General features: G+C 39.8%; 1 non-coding gene across 1 annotated transcript; it reads right to left on the bottom strand.

Moving 5' to 3' along the window:
• Positions 1–5566: 5566 nt before the first annotated feature.
• On the bottom strand, positions 5567–5673 carry LOC136511101 (small nucleolar RNA R71). The gene has a single exon (XR_010772645.1). It is a non-coding gene; the product is annotated as a small nucleolar RNA R71 (small nucleolar RNA).
• Positions 5674–12471: the final 6798 nt, after the last annotated feature.

Below are 12471 nucleotides of genomic sequence, written 5' to 3'. Positions count from 1 at the left end.
GTTAACCTACAACATAGACTCTGTCTGGCCTCGATTTACAACATCCCATGGTTCTTTTACATGATAGCAAATATAGCTAACTGTGGTTCAGTGTCCACCTATATCTCGTAGGTGATAGGAAATCACCTGACTTTTACAGAGCTAAGCATTGCTAAGCAGTTATTCGATCTTGGACCTATGCAGGAGTAAAGGTATATATATCTAAACAAGGTAGTTCTATGCATCAGTGTTTCCAAATCAATTCTTACAACCTAATGCATCAAACATCAAAGACTTAAGTGATATTTTGTAAAACAGAGGAGGCTTAAAATGCTGCGGGGCTTGCCTTTCAGGAAAGAAGTGTGTCGGTGGTCAGGGCACTCCAGAAGCTCCTTAGTAGCTGGCTCCTCACCTTCGGGAGCTGCGGGTTGGTGTGCCTCTTGATTGTCCTCTGCCTCTTCATCGAATTCTAGTAGGGTTACTCCTTCGGGCGATCCTATATGTATGAGCATGAAATAAGATATCATAGATGCATAAATAATGACATGGATGATATGATATGATAAAATGCATACTCATAAGTGCCCTTAATAGTAATTTATTAAAGTGATAACAAGATAAATTTTCTTTTACTGAGTACGTGCATATCTCTTCTTTAGTAATTAAACAAACACCTATTTAAAACACTTTCTGTACTACAAGACAGCACCCACTTGTTTTGACCCTAACTAGAGTTTTACACATCCAAACAATATGATCTTGGACTTTCTGGAAAGGTTATAAAATTGTCTACAACTTTTTTTTAATCATCTTAAGGTGATTCAATAGCTATCTAGGTCAAAAAATTCAATCTTTCAGATCTGTCCAGAGACTAAGCAAATCTGAAAGCAAACTTCTAGAAGCTATAAATCTTAAACCATTTAGCCTAAAATAATGAAATTTTAGGAAAAGATAGATAGGTAAGTTATCTACAACTATGTTATTAACAAGTTTCACAAAAAAGATCATTATCATCATGAAATTGTCACCACAACAGAAACTACACAAGCAGCGATCTAGTTGAATTATAGAGCAATAATTAACTAGCTACCTATAACCAATTAACTTTGAGCATAACTACTATTACCAATAGACCATATGCATCACAATCACCCTAGAAAACATCATGGTAAAACCCCAATAACTTATTTACATGCATTTATTAATTTCCTTATATAATAGGGTGATTTAGAGGATAAATATTTCCAATGATCAATAAATTCGAAGAACATTACAGTAGGTTACATATGACCCCAATAGTCTACTGTACAAATTTCATGCCATTTGGATAAGTATAGAAACCTCTACAAAAATTACAAGTTGTATAGGCTTATTTTAACAAAAATAGTTTAGCCTAGTGAAAAGTGTCAAACAATAGATTTCCTATTTTTATTACTTTTGTCCTAGCATAATAAAACTGTGTAAAAATTTTCATGACCATAAGTTATGTATTTTTACCCCAATTAATTTCACTAGAAACTAGCATTTAATTAAGGTGAAATAGAAAGTCCATATTCCAATTATGTCTACTATAGGTTTATTATTTTTCCTAGCTAGAGCATGCCAACACAAGAATCACAAAATTGCAATCACAATTTTTGAACTTCTCTAGCTCAAGTTATGCATTTTATAAGATAGAAACAAATTTAAAAGCACTTATCTAGCTCAATTTAATTACCCCATAAAAATACCCCAAATAGTTGGTTTCATATTTTTATCAAATAGTACACCTCATGATGAATCCATCAAAATTTGGATCACCTCATTTGTACACTCCTAACTCCAGATATGATTTTTGCAAGTTTGCTACAAAATATGTGAAAACAAATAAAGAAAATCACTGAAAAATCTAAAATATACTACATACACCCGGTCTAAACACCCACTACGACTGACAGTAGGGGCCCATAGTCAATGTGACCCCATGTGGCAGACACACACAGCAGGGGCATGGCTTGACTGGCGAGAACTCGCCAACGGCGAGGTCTCCAGCGAAACCACCACCACCATCGTGCTCCCCTCGTCAACCCACGTCTAGTGGTGTAGGTGGTTGAGCTAATTATGGTAGTTAGACACGGTGGTAGTGACCATGGTAGCGCGGCGGAGGTGCGTTCCGGTGCCATTACCATTCTTGGCAATGTCAAGCCCTCCCAAGCTCGGCTAAGGCTTCATGGTGACCTACTTGATGACCTAGGGCTAGGGTCAGGGTTCGGCAAAGCACTGGTGAGCTCAGCAATGTGCATGGCAGCACAATGGCTAGAGCATGGTAGTGCGGTGCATGCCATTTCGGCGAGCCGATGGTCAGTGATGGGTCTCCGTCTTTGGGGTAGGCACTAGGGTTTATGGTGGCTCAGAAAAAAACATAGGAGGGGAAGGTAGGGTCTAGATGGTATCGGTCGTGGCAAGATTGAGTTCGCGGCCATGGCGGGCGCGCTCGGTGCGACGGCGCATTCCCACGTGGTAGCGGCGGTAGCGGTTAAATAAACGATGACATGAGCATCTATGACCTAAGGCAATGATGGACCAAGGGAGAAGAAGGTAGGAGGAGCAGTGGATATGGCTGGCCACAGCGAGCTTGAGCTCGGCAATGCAATGCGGCCATGGCGGTGACGGCGACGCACAACATGGCTTTACCTCGGCTCAGACAGTGGTACTGGTGGGTTAGGGAGGTAGAGTGGCTCATGGTGAAACTATGCATGTGATGGATTGGATGGAGATGCAATAGTGGTGGCACACGAGCTTGGCGAAGGCACTACGGCGATGGCAACAGCGGGTCGGCTCGGCTATGAGAGAGCAAGAGCGAGGCAGAGCGAGGGTGAGAGTGAGTGTGAGTGGGAGAGAGTGAGCGAGCGCCTGACGCCTTTCTCACCTTTGGCATGGGACACGGGGCCAACGATGGCATAGGGCACCACACGGTAGCTAGCGCCTACTCGTGGTCGGCCACTAGGGCCGATTCAAATTGGCCATCAGGGCCAGATGCAGATGACTGACATAGCTACTCTATGCATGTGTAACTCCTAATCCATGGTGAATCAATGAAAATTGTATTAGTGAAAGTTGTAGAGCTACATGTACTGTCCAACTTTGCTTTAGAAAGCTTCCTCTAATTTTCCATGGTTTTCAAGTTACATTGCCCCAAATTTGGTCACTTGAAACTGTAAACGGCTTCTAGACTTAGCAAAATTTGTCTCAAAATATCATTTTGTTGATGCTTGTGGGCCCTATTTGACAATGTTAGGCACCGAATTAGATCATGACCCTTAAACAAAGTATGTTCCACATAAGATAAGATACAACTTTTATTAAGGGTGCACTGCCATGCAAACAATCTATGCTATAGTTCAACTCTAGTCAAAGTAGTATCATGAGAAATGAAATTTTGAGTAAACTATGACTTAGAAGCAAATTTGGCCCATGTCATGAATACAAACATTGTTCCATTTTCCATCCTAGATGTGTCTAACGTGTTTTTTAACCTCACAACCATCTCTTGCATTGGTCACACATGATCACAAGCATATGCATGTATATAAGCAACATCACATGTGATAAAGAGAAGGTGAATGAAATGAAACTTCATATGCTCATGCTCATGAATGCTTGGATGGTGCTTGTGCTCATGAAATGCAAGTGTCAAATGCATGCTTAACACTATGGTGTTATAGTCCTTTAAGTTGGTTTGATCCAAGGGCTCATGATGGACGCTCTGGCCTATATATACCATCCCCTGCCACCCTCCCAGGCATAACTCCGATCAATAAGTCATTTGAGAAAACAGAAACCCTAATCTTTCTCAGAGCTCCACCATATTCTAGGGCATAGCTAGTTAGGCTAGGTCTAGAGGGAGGCAAGCAGGCTTCGCATGGATTTCTAATCTTGTCAAGAGCAGGGTTTGGTATAATCTTTGTACCGCCTCTCTTTTGTATTTCCATTACTTTTATATGCTTGCTACAATTGTTATGACAACATTGGTATTCATGATATTCATGTTCTTAGTCATAATGTTCATCGTCTACTTCGATTATATACTTAGAATAGCTAGTTTATCATTATGTTTATGTATAAGTTCGTATAACACTCACTCTAAGGTACCATGGGTGAGTGGTTGACATTGTGTAAGAGTGGTGCTTATACATTGTTTACCTGTGGATACACCCTATATTCTGGGTCATGTGGAAGGTTGTGGATGTGACACTCCCGTTGAGTCCTTTGTAATCCACTCCCTGAATATAGAAGCAAGTAGGGTCCAGTTACGAAGGAAGAACAAGCTTTGTTCTTAATCTTCCTTAGTAATATCCCTTATGTGTAGATATAAAGATGACCTTGGCCATGACTACTAGGTATAATTGCACTAATCAATGTATGCTTTGACTTGTAATTAAGAATGACTTAGGAATTATTCCTCTAGTATTCCAGCTAACCATGCTCATGCCATAGAAAGGAGTACTCTGAGTGATTTATCTTTATCATTGATCAATACTTATCATATATATATCTTATCCTATGACTAACCCCTATTATGAGTAGAACATTAGTTATGGTTTACTTCTCCATCAAAAGTGTAAGTTATCAATACATGTCCATGATAGACCTTCCCTGTGGTAAAAATATAAATATCGGTACCTAGAATACTCCCGGGTGAAGTGCTACAATGGTATATTATCTATGCGCTTGCAGATTCCTTTTCAATCATATCTATATATTCTTTCTAGTCACAAAATAATAAAGAACTACTTAGTATCATTCTAGTAGTAATACTAAGTAAAACCAACAAGCATCTTTGGCACCATCATTAGGGATGACAACCTAGTACAAGTAATGCTAAGAGATGTAGGCAGATCATAGGTGGCTACTTAAAACAAGTGACAAGTTAATAAATACCAACAAGCATTTTTGGCGCTATTGCTTAGGATGGTAGCTAGGCAATGGAAGTATTGATAAACTTATACCTATTGATGTGATCGAGAAAACCATTAACCTCTACTCAAACAGGCTTATCCTTGTTTTGTCTACTTGTGTATCTTATGCAGGGTATTGTATGGCTGGTTTTAACCTTCCAACAAACTACATTAAAGATCCAGAAGCATTAATCAGGAGAACCAGACCCAAACTCAAGAAAGCCTTAGCTTTAGAGTTGGAAAATCACCAGATAAGGTGACACTTAACACTAGAATTTGAAGCCATGGCCCACAAGACTCTCCATGAGTTCTCTGCTCCTACTATGGCTAACATCCATACTAGACCAATAGTCAATGTTGGAGATAACGGATTCAAGCTCAAGCCAGCCCTCATCAACATTGTGCAAGCAAGCCAGTTTTGTGCAAAGGCACATGAAGATGTGAGTGCACATCTCCAACAGTTCTTGGAGATCTATAGCACTTTCACCATGAAAGGAGTGACCCAAGACACCATACTACTTCGCCTCTTGCCATTCTCACTCTTGGGGAAGGGAAAACAATGGTTCTACGCCAACAAAGATAGAAACAATACATGGGATAACTGCTCCACTGCCTTCCTAGCAAGTTCTTTTCCCATGGGCAAGGCCAATGCCCTCCATAGGAGAATTTCAAGTTTTTAGCAATAACATGATGAATCTGTCCCTGAGGCATGGAAACATTTTCAAGATTATATTGCAGAATGTCCTCTTCATGGGATGGAGAATTGGCTACTCTTATAGACTTTCTACCATGGGTTGACCAACAGTACTTGTGAGATTATGGATGCTGCTGTGGGAGGTGCTTTCCTATCACTCACAATCCCAGCTACAACAGCTCTCATGGAGAAGATGGCCTCCAACCAAGGTTGGGATGAAGAACATCTTTAGACCCGCAAGAAAGATGGAGTATGCATCAACTCAAGGAGGTAGACATGTTGTCTGCCAAAATGGACCTGCTAATGAAGAAGCTCGAAGACCGAGCCAATGACAAGCAAGAAGTTATGCACATTCATGATTCCCGCATGACATGTGAAGAGTGTGGACACACTGGACATGCAGGGAACAACTGCCATGAAATTCATGAGGATGTGAACTTTGTCAATAACAACTACTTTCGTCCTCAACAGAATCAAGGATGGAATCAGCAACAGAGGCCAAACTACAAAGGTAACTACCAAGGTAACCCTTAAGGTAACAATTATAATAACTTCAATCAACCACCCTAGAGAGAATTAATTGCTAGTCAATCCAAACTTATGGAGGGATTATGTAGAAAGGTAGCTACCAATGATAAAATTCTAGAAAACATAAATAATAGAATGGATAGCTTTGCTTCTACCATTAAGAACCAACATAGCTTTAATAAAATGATAGAATCATAAATAGCTCAGCTAGTGGTTGCTATTCCTCCATCTGATAAAGGTAAGATTTCAGGTCAACCAAAAGGCCTAGAAACTACAAATCTTGTGGATATTCACAATGCAGCTTACTACTACATGGATCAATCGATGAGAAGGTGGATAGATTATTCCCTACCCGACAAGAAGGGCGACCTAGGGAGACCTATCATCCCCATTGCCATTGGACCCCACATTTTCTAGGAAGCTATCTATGACTTTAGAGCAAGTGTCAACATCATGCCTAAGGTAATTCATGAGAAGATTTTAGGGGATCCTTTGTTGTACACAAATATGCATTTATAGCTTGCAGATCAGTCACTCTGCCACAACAAGGGAGTTCTTGAAGATGCCATCATACGAGTGGGACAATCATATGTCCCCGTAGATTTTGTGGTTCTGGAAAAAGGTGGAGATGAAATGGCACCCATCATCCAAGGCCGACCATTCCTAAGCACCGCGAAGGCCATCATCTACGTGGACAATGCCAAGATCTGCTTCACAATCAAGGATAAAAAGGAGAAGTTTTCTTTCAAGAATCATGTGACAAAACTGCCCAATTTATACAAGATCAAGTATGGCTGTCCCTGTTTAACACGTTGATGCGCGCATACTTTCACTTATATAAAACCGGTAGTCCGCCGAGTGTCATGTAGGACCTCAGTAAATCAACATCATAACCAAGATTGCATGATTAAGCAAATACATATCACATACACAAAGTTGTAGTGGAAATAATATTACAAATGGGTTCACAAATAATAGTACAAGTTTGGGTTTCAAAACCGATTAAGGGAAACAACATAGCTTTCAAATGATTACATTCATATAAGTTCCAAATACATTGCTAGCATAAGTGACATCCTCTGATAGAAGCATATAGATGAGAAATAAATATAGAGTCATCGAGCCCACTGGTGGTTAGCCACCATCTTCCTCAGGCCAAGAATTTCACTTGCAACATGATGGGATAAACCCTGAGCACTCGAATGTACTCAGCTACACTTACCCATCATAAACTAGAAATAAAGTGACACCAAGGATTATGCAAGGCTTTATAAGTGGAGCTAGCTTGACAACATTTTTCATAAAAAGGCACTAATTTAGCTATACATTTTATAATTCGGTCATCAAGTTAATTATAGCTATTCAACTCTAGATTAGCAACTAACCTATGCCAAACAAGTGGTATAGCACTTAGTAGCATAACAATAGTAACCATAACTGGTGTAAGATTTTCATATTCATCCAAACCATCATATTCCATATTCCAATTACTACAATGTTGGTAGTAGCCAAGTTTCTCACTGTCTAGGAGAAACAGCGATTCGAATCAATTTCATCCAGCTAGGAATTTATTTCTAACACAAACCCAAACATACCTGTGCTAAGGTAGTCTTAGGTCACCTTTGGTACAACTTAGGTCCACATTTTGTGAGTTCGATCAGTGCTGCACAATTAGGGATGACCAGCTACCAGGACGTTCAGGCCTGGCCTACCCTTGGGCTCATGTCTGGCTCCCCGCACATCCTTACTACCATCCAGAGTGCGCACTCTTAGAGAATGGGGCCTTGCCTAAGTTGAGCTACTCGGCTTCGTGGTCGAAATGAGTTATCCGGCTAGCTAAGTGAGATGCATGCATTTAATCTTGTCAGAAGCGCCCAACAACTGTACGGTCCTTAATCGGCATAGACGGATTCCCATGAGTTAACCTACACATAGACTCTACCTAGCCTCCATTTACATTACCCCATGGTTCTTTTCCACGATAGCAAATATAGCCAACCATGCTTCGGTATCCACCTATATCTCACAGGTGATAGGAAATCGCCTGACTTCTACCGGTCTAAGCATGGCTAAGCATGTATTTGATCCTAGACCTACACATGGTTAAAGGTATATTTCTGGACAAGGTAGTTCTATGCATCAAGTGGTTCCAATCAACTCTTTAACCTAATGCGTCAAACATAAAGGACTCAAGTGATATTTATAAAAACATAGGAGGCTTAGAATGCTCTGGGGCTTGCCTAGGATCCGACACAAGTTAGTTTAGTTAGCTCACACCGTCTTGATGATATCTCTGGTCCTAGCACTTGCTTAGTCCTTCCATCTTCGGGATAGGTCATAATACACCATCTTTGGGTTAGGCTCCAACATCAGGTCCTTCATGTCATGCATCTAGCGTACCTAGATGAGATGCAACAATGCAAGTGCATGAATGCGAAGAATGACAATATGAGATGCCTCACATAAAAGTATTCAAGATGAGCACAAGGTTACACTAAACACATATAAGCACTCCACATTACTTAATTATGGATCACACAACCTATCATGCTAAAATAGCAAGGAAGGCAGCACCAAGCATAACACAAGTTTCACAAGGTTTTTGGTATATTAACTTAGCACCATCACAGGCATGGTCCACACTTAGCAACACACAAAGCAAAGCAAGGTGAAGCAAATAATTTTAGGTATAAACACAGATTCTGAACCGCAGCACCATGGTCACTTGTTTTAACCATACCAAAAGCTAATTCAACAAATAACAAGGTCAAAATACATCATGAAGCAGAGTTTATACAACTAAGGACAGAAAACTGATAGTAACTTCAGAAATGCATATCTCAAGTTATATTCATCCAACAAGAATGATCCTTAAACTTATAGAAATCTTATTAAGTTATCTATAACTTTTTTATTATCATCTTAAGATGATTCTATAGCTAACAAGGTTAAACAACATCAAGAAGGCATCTCTGTCCAGATGTGGACAGAATCTGCCATTCCACTTTGAACAACAATAACTAAAGTTCCAGACCACTAGAAGCAGTGATCTTAGACATTTTAGGAATCTTAGGAACATAACTACAACTCTCCTATTATCACCAATACATGATTCCATGTTTAAATAAGCCAAACAATACAATCATTTAGATCTATTCAGAGCACATGCAAAAGCTGATAGCAAATTTGTAAAATCTATATCTCCTAAATCATCAGGCCTAAAATCATGAAATTTAAAAAAATGAAAGATAAGGAATTTATCTACAACTTTGGTATTCAACACATTCACATAAAACATCATTTGCATCACGAAGTTATCATCACAACAGAAAATGCACATGCAGCCATTTCATAATATAACAATTTGATGTTTCACTTGTTTTACTAACAAAGAGCATACACACATGATCCATTCAAGAACTTCAACCACCACTAACATACTTAACAACACTTTATTGAACACCAATCACTCAAAGCATCACCAAATAGAATTACAAGCTTTTATCTACAGTTATGCTTTTATTAATCCTTTCTCCTAATAAACATATATATAATTTTAGTGATATATGAGAACAACTAGTTTAGGGCTGAGATTTTTATGAGTGGCAGATGTTATCAAAACATGGTGTTTACACCAAAATTTGGGAAAAAGAGCGTGGGAACTCGTAGGCTTCCAAGATTATGCCAATCAAGGAGTCTACAGAGTAAAGATTGATACTTACTGGATCGAATGTGACACTAGATCGATTCTCTCCGAATGACATCAGCAAATAACGATGATAGGGTATGATTGGCGCCAAGAAGATACATATCAGACTCTACAAAAGGGGAAAGATTAGAGTCCAAGTTATCTTAAAATAGGAATATTTCCTTCATACCAAAGAATTGTATTGAGTCATACTCGAGTAGGATTCGTTTTAGGCTCCGAGTATAAATACCAAACCCCGGCTATTGTAGAGAACAATCAATCAATCAAATACAAGTCAATTACTTTTTTCAGCTCTGGCCACCCCTTAGGAGTAGGAGTAGAGTAGATCTTGGCAAGTTCTTTAGTGAGTATGGCTACATCGATCTGGTCGACCTCCACTGCTTGTCTATAAGTACCATTATGGTTTATACCTCTGTTCATATGGCTGCATCGATCCGGTCGACCCCGACTGTGACTCTGGTATAGGCTAGTTATCGACTCTTGTCTAATTCAAGTATGGCCTGTGTGATTCTGCCTCACACCCCACTGCTTGAATTAGATCAAGGTCAAGTTATCGGCTCTACCTCAGTATGGCAGCCTTTGGTAGATTCAATAAGTTACCGATATTGCTTATTGCTTTCATCGTTTATCTAATTACAACAATATCACTCTACCCGATTGAGATTGATCTAGATCGGCCTTATATCTTATTTAACCCATCGTTTGCTAATCTAAAGTTGATCTAATCTACACCTTAAACGTTGAGCTATGTTTTATCGGCTGTTTTACATCAATCTTAATCGTGCATAGCGTGTGGTTAAGGCATATTTGATCTTGAGTAGATCTATTGGTTAGCGAGAACCGTTTCATGGCCCATTATCATGGCCTGTGGGATTCTACCTCTCACCCCACTGTTCGCACCATAGAGTGGGGATCGTTAGTTGGTAGATCTATTCCTGAGAAGGCATGACCTTAACTGTGCGCTATGCCTAAATTGGCTATTTAGCCAATATTGAGCGCTTTCGCGAATAGTTCACATTACGAGATCATTGAAGTAGAGATAAGTTGAAAGATATGTTAGCCTCATGATCTTGTTATTGTATTACGGCCTGCATGATTTTGCCTCATGCCCCACTGATATTAGTAATGAGTTAGGGTCGTCGAGTCTATTGTTGTTTGTATGGCCTGCATGATTCTGCCTCATGCCCCACTGGTCATGGCGATGGATGAGATCTAACATGTTCACTAGATTTATCTTTATTAAATGGTTAAGTGGTGTTGAATTGTCTCTTTATACAAAAGGGAGTTCAGTTACTTGTAATCATTGGCTCAGCATAAATCGATCATCATTGATATCTTATTGCCATTGATTAATATTTGCTTAAATAATATTTATCCTGAATGATAACTGATTCTTCTTATACGACCCCATGAGCTTTAATCGATTTATTCTTATGAATACGCTAGAATCGACTATTTAGTCGATCTCCTCTCATATCGGCTCTCAGAGCCGCACATTCAAGACTATCTAGCAACACCGGCATGTTTTGCCCTTAATTACTGATGAGCTTTGTCTCCTTGTCAATTGCAGGGTCAAATTAACTAGCACGTCTTGAGAGGATTGTGCAGGATCGACCACCCTTATGCTGAAGCTAAGTGGATCTACTCCTAGAGTTTGACAAGTTCACCGGTCAAGACAGTACCAGCACAATAGAACATATTAGTTGGTATCTTACACAATTAGGTGAAGCGTTAGTTGAGGATGCCCATCGAGTTCGTTTCTTCTCCTTATCCCTATTAGGGCTAGCCTTCACTTAGTTTTTGTCACTACCTGTCAACTCCATTGCTAATTGGGCTGACCTAAAAAAGAAGTTTCATACATATTTTTACACTAGGATTGGAGAAAAGAAGATAACCGATTTAACAACCATGAGATAGAGGACTAATGAATCAGGCATTGAGTTTCTTCAGAGATTCCGGGAGACTAGGAACTTGTGCTTCCCATTAAACTTGGCCGATGATCAGCTAGCTGCTTTAGCTGTCCAAGGAATATTGCCAATGTGGAAAGAAAAGCTGCTAGGACAAGAATTTGACAACTTGGGTCAATTGGCTCAACGAGTAGCAGCGCTCAATAGCCAATTCTAGAGTGTGCACAGAGATATCCGATTCTAGAAGAGTACCACCATAGTCGAAGCTTATGATCCATACTCAGCAGATGATGGCTATGAAGATGAAGAAGAGGAGGTTGCTATAGCTGAATGGAATTGGGGCAAGAAGATAGTAATGGTGCGAAATCCTTGGGGAAGAGGAGTCGAGGAGAGCTATGACTTTGATGTCACAAAATCGGACAAGCTCTTTGACTTCTTACATGAGAAGGGCCAGATCAAATTACCGGACAATTATGTTATGTTGCCCCCTGAACAGTTAAAGAATAAGAAGTTCTGCAAGTTCCATAATGCTACTTCTCATTCCACCAATAAATGTAGAATTTTCTGGCAGCATATACAGAGGGCTATTCAGCAAGGGAGGCTCAAGTTTGATACACCTCAGAAGTTGAAGGTGGATGATAATCCTTTCCTAGGAGATCAAAATATGGTTGATGTTGGGCTATTCAAGGGAAAAACTAAGGTCCTAACATCGGCCAA

This window comes from Miscanthus floridulus, chromosome 1 (genome assembly GCF_019320115.1).
Source record: "Miscanthus floridulus cultivar M001 chromosome 1, ASM1932011v1, whole genome shotgun sequence".
NCBI classification, from domain to species: domain Eukaryota; kingdom Viridiplantae; phylum Streptophyta; class Magnoliopsida; order Poales; family Poaceae; genus Miscanthus; species Miscanthus floridulus.
This window is presented reverse-complemented; position numbering and strand designations above follow the sequence as displayed.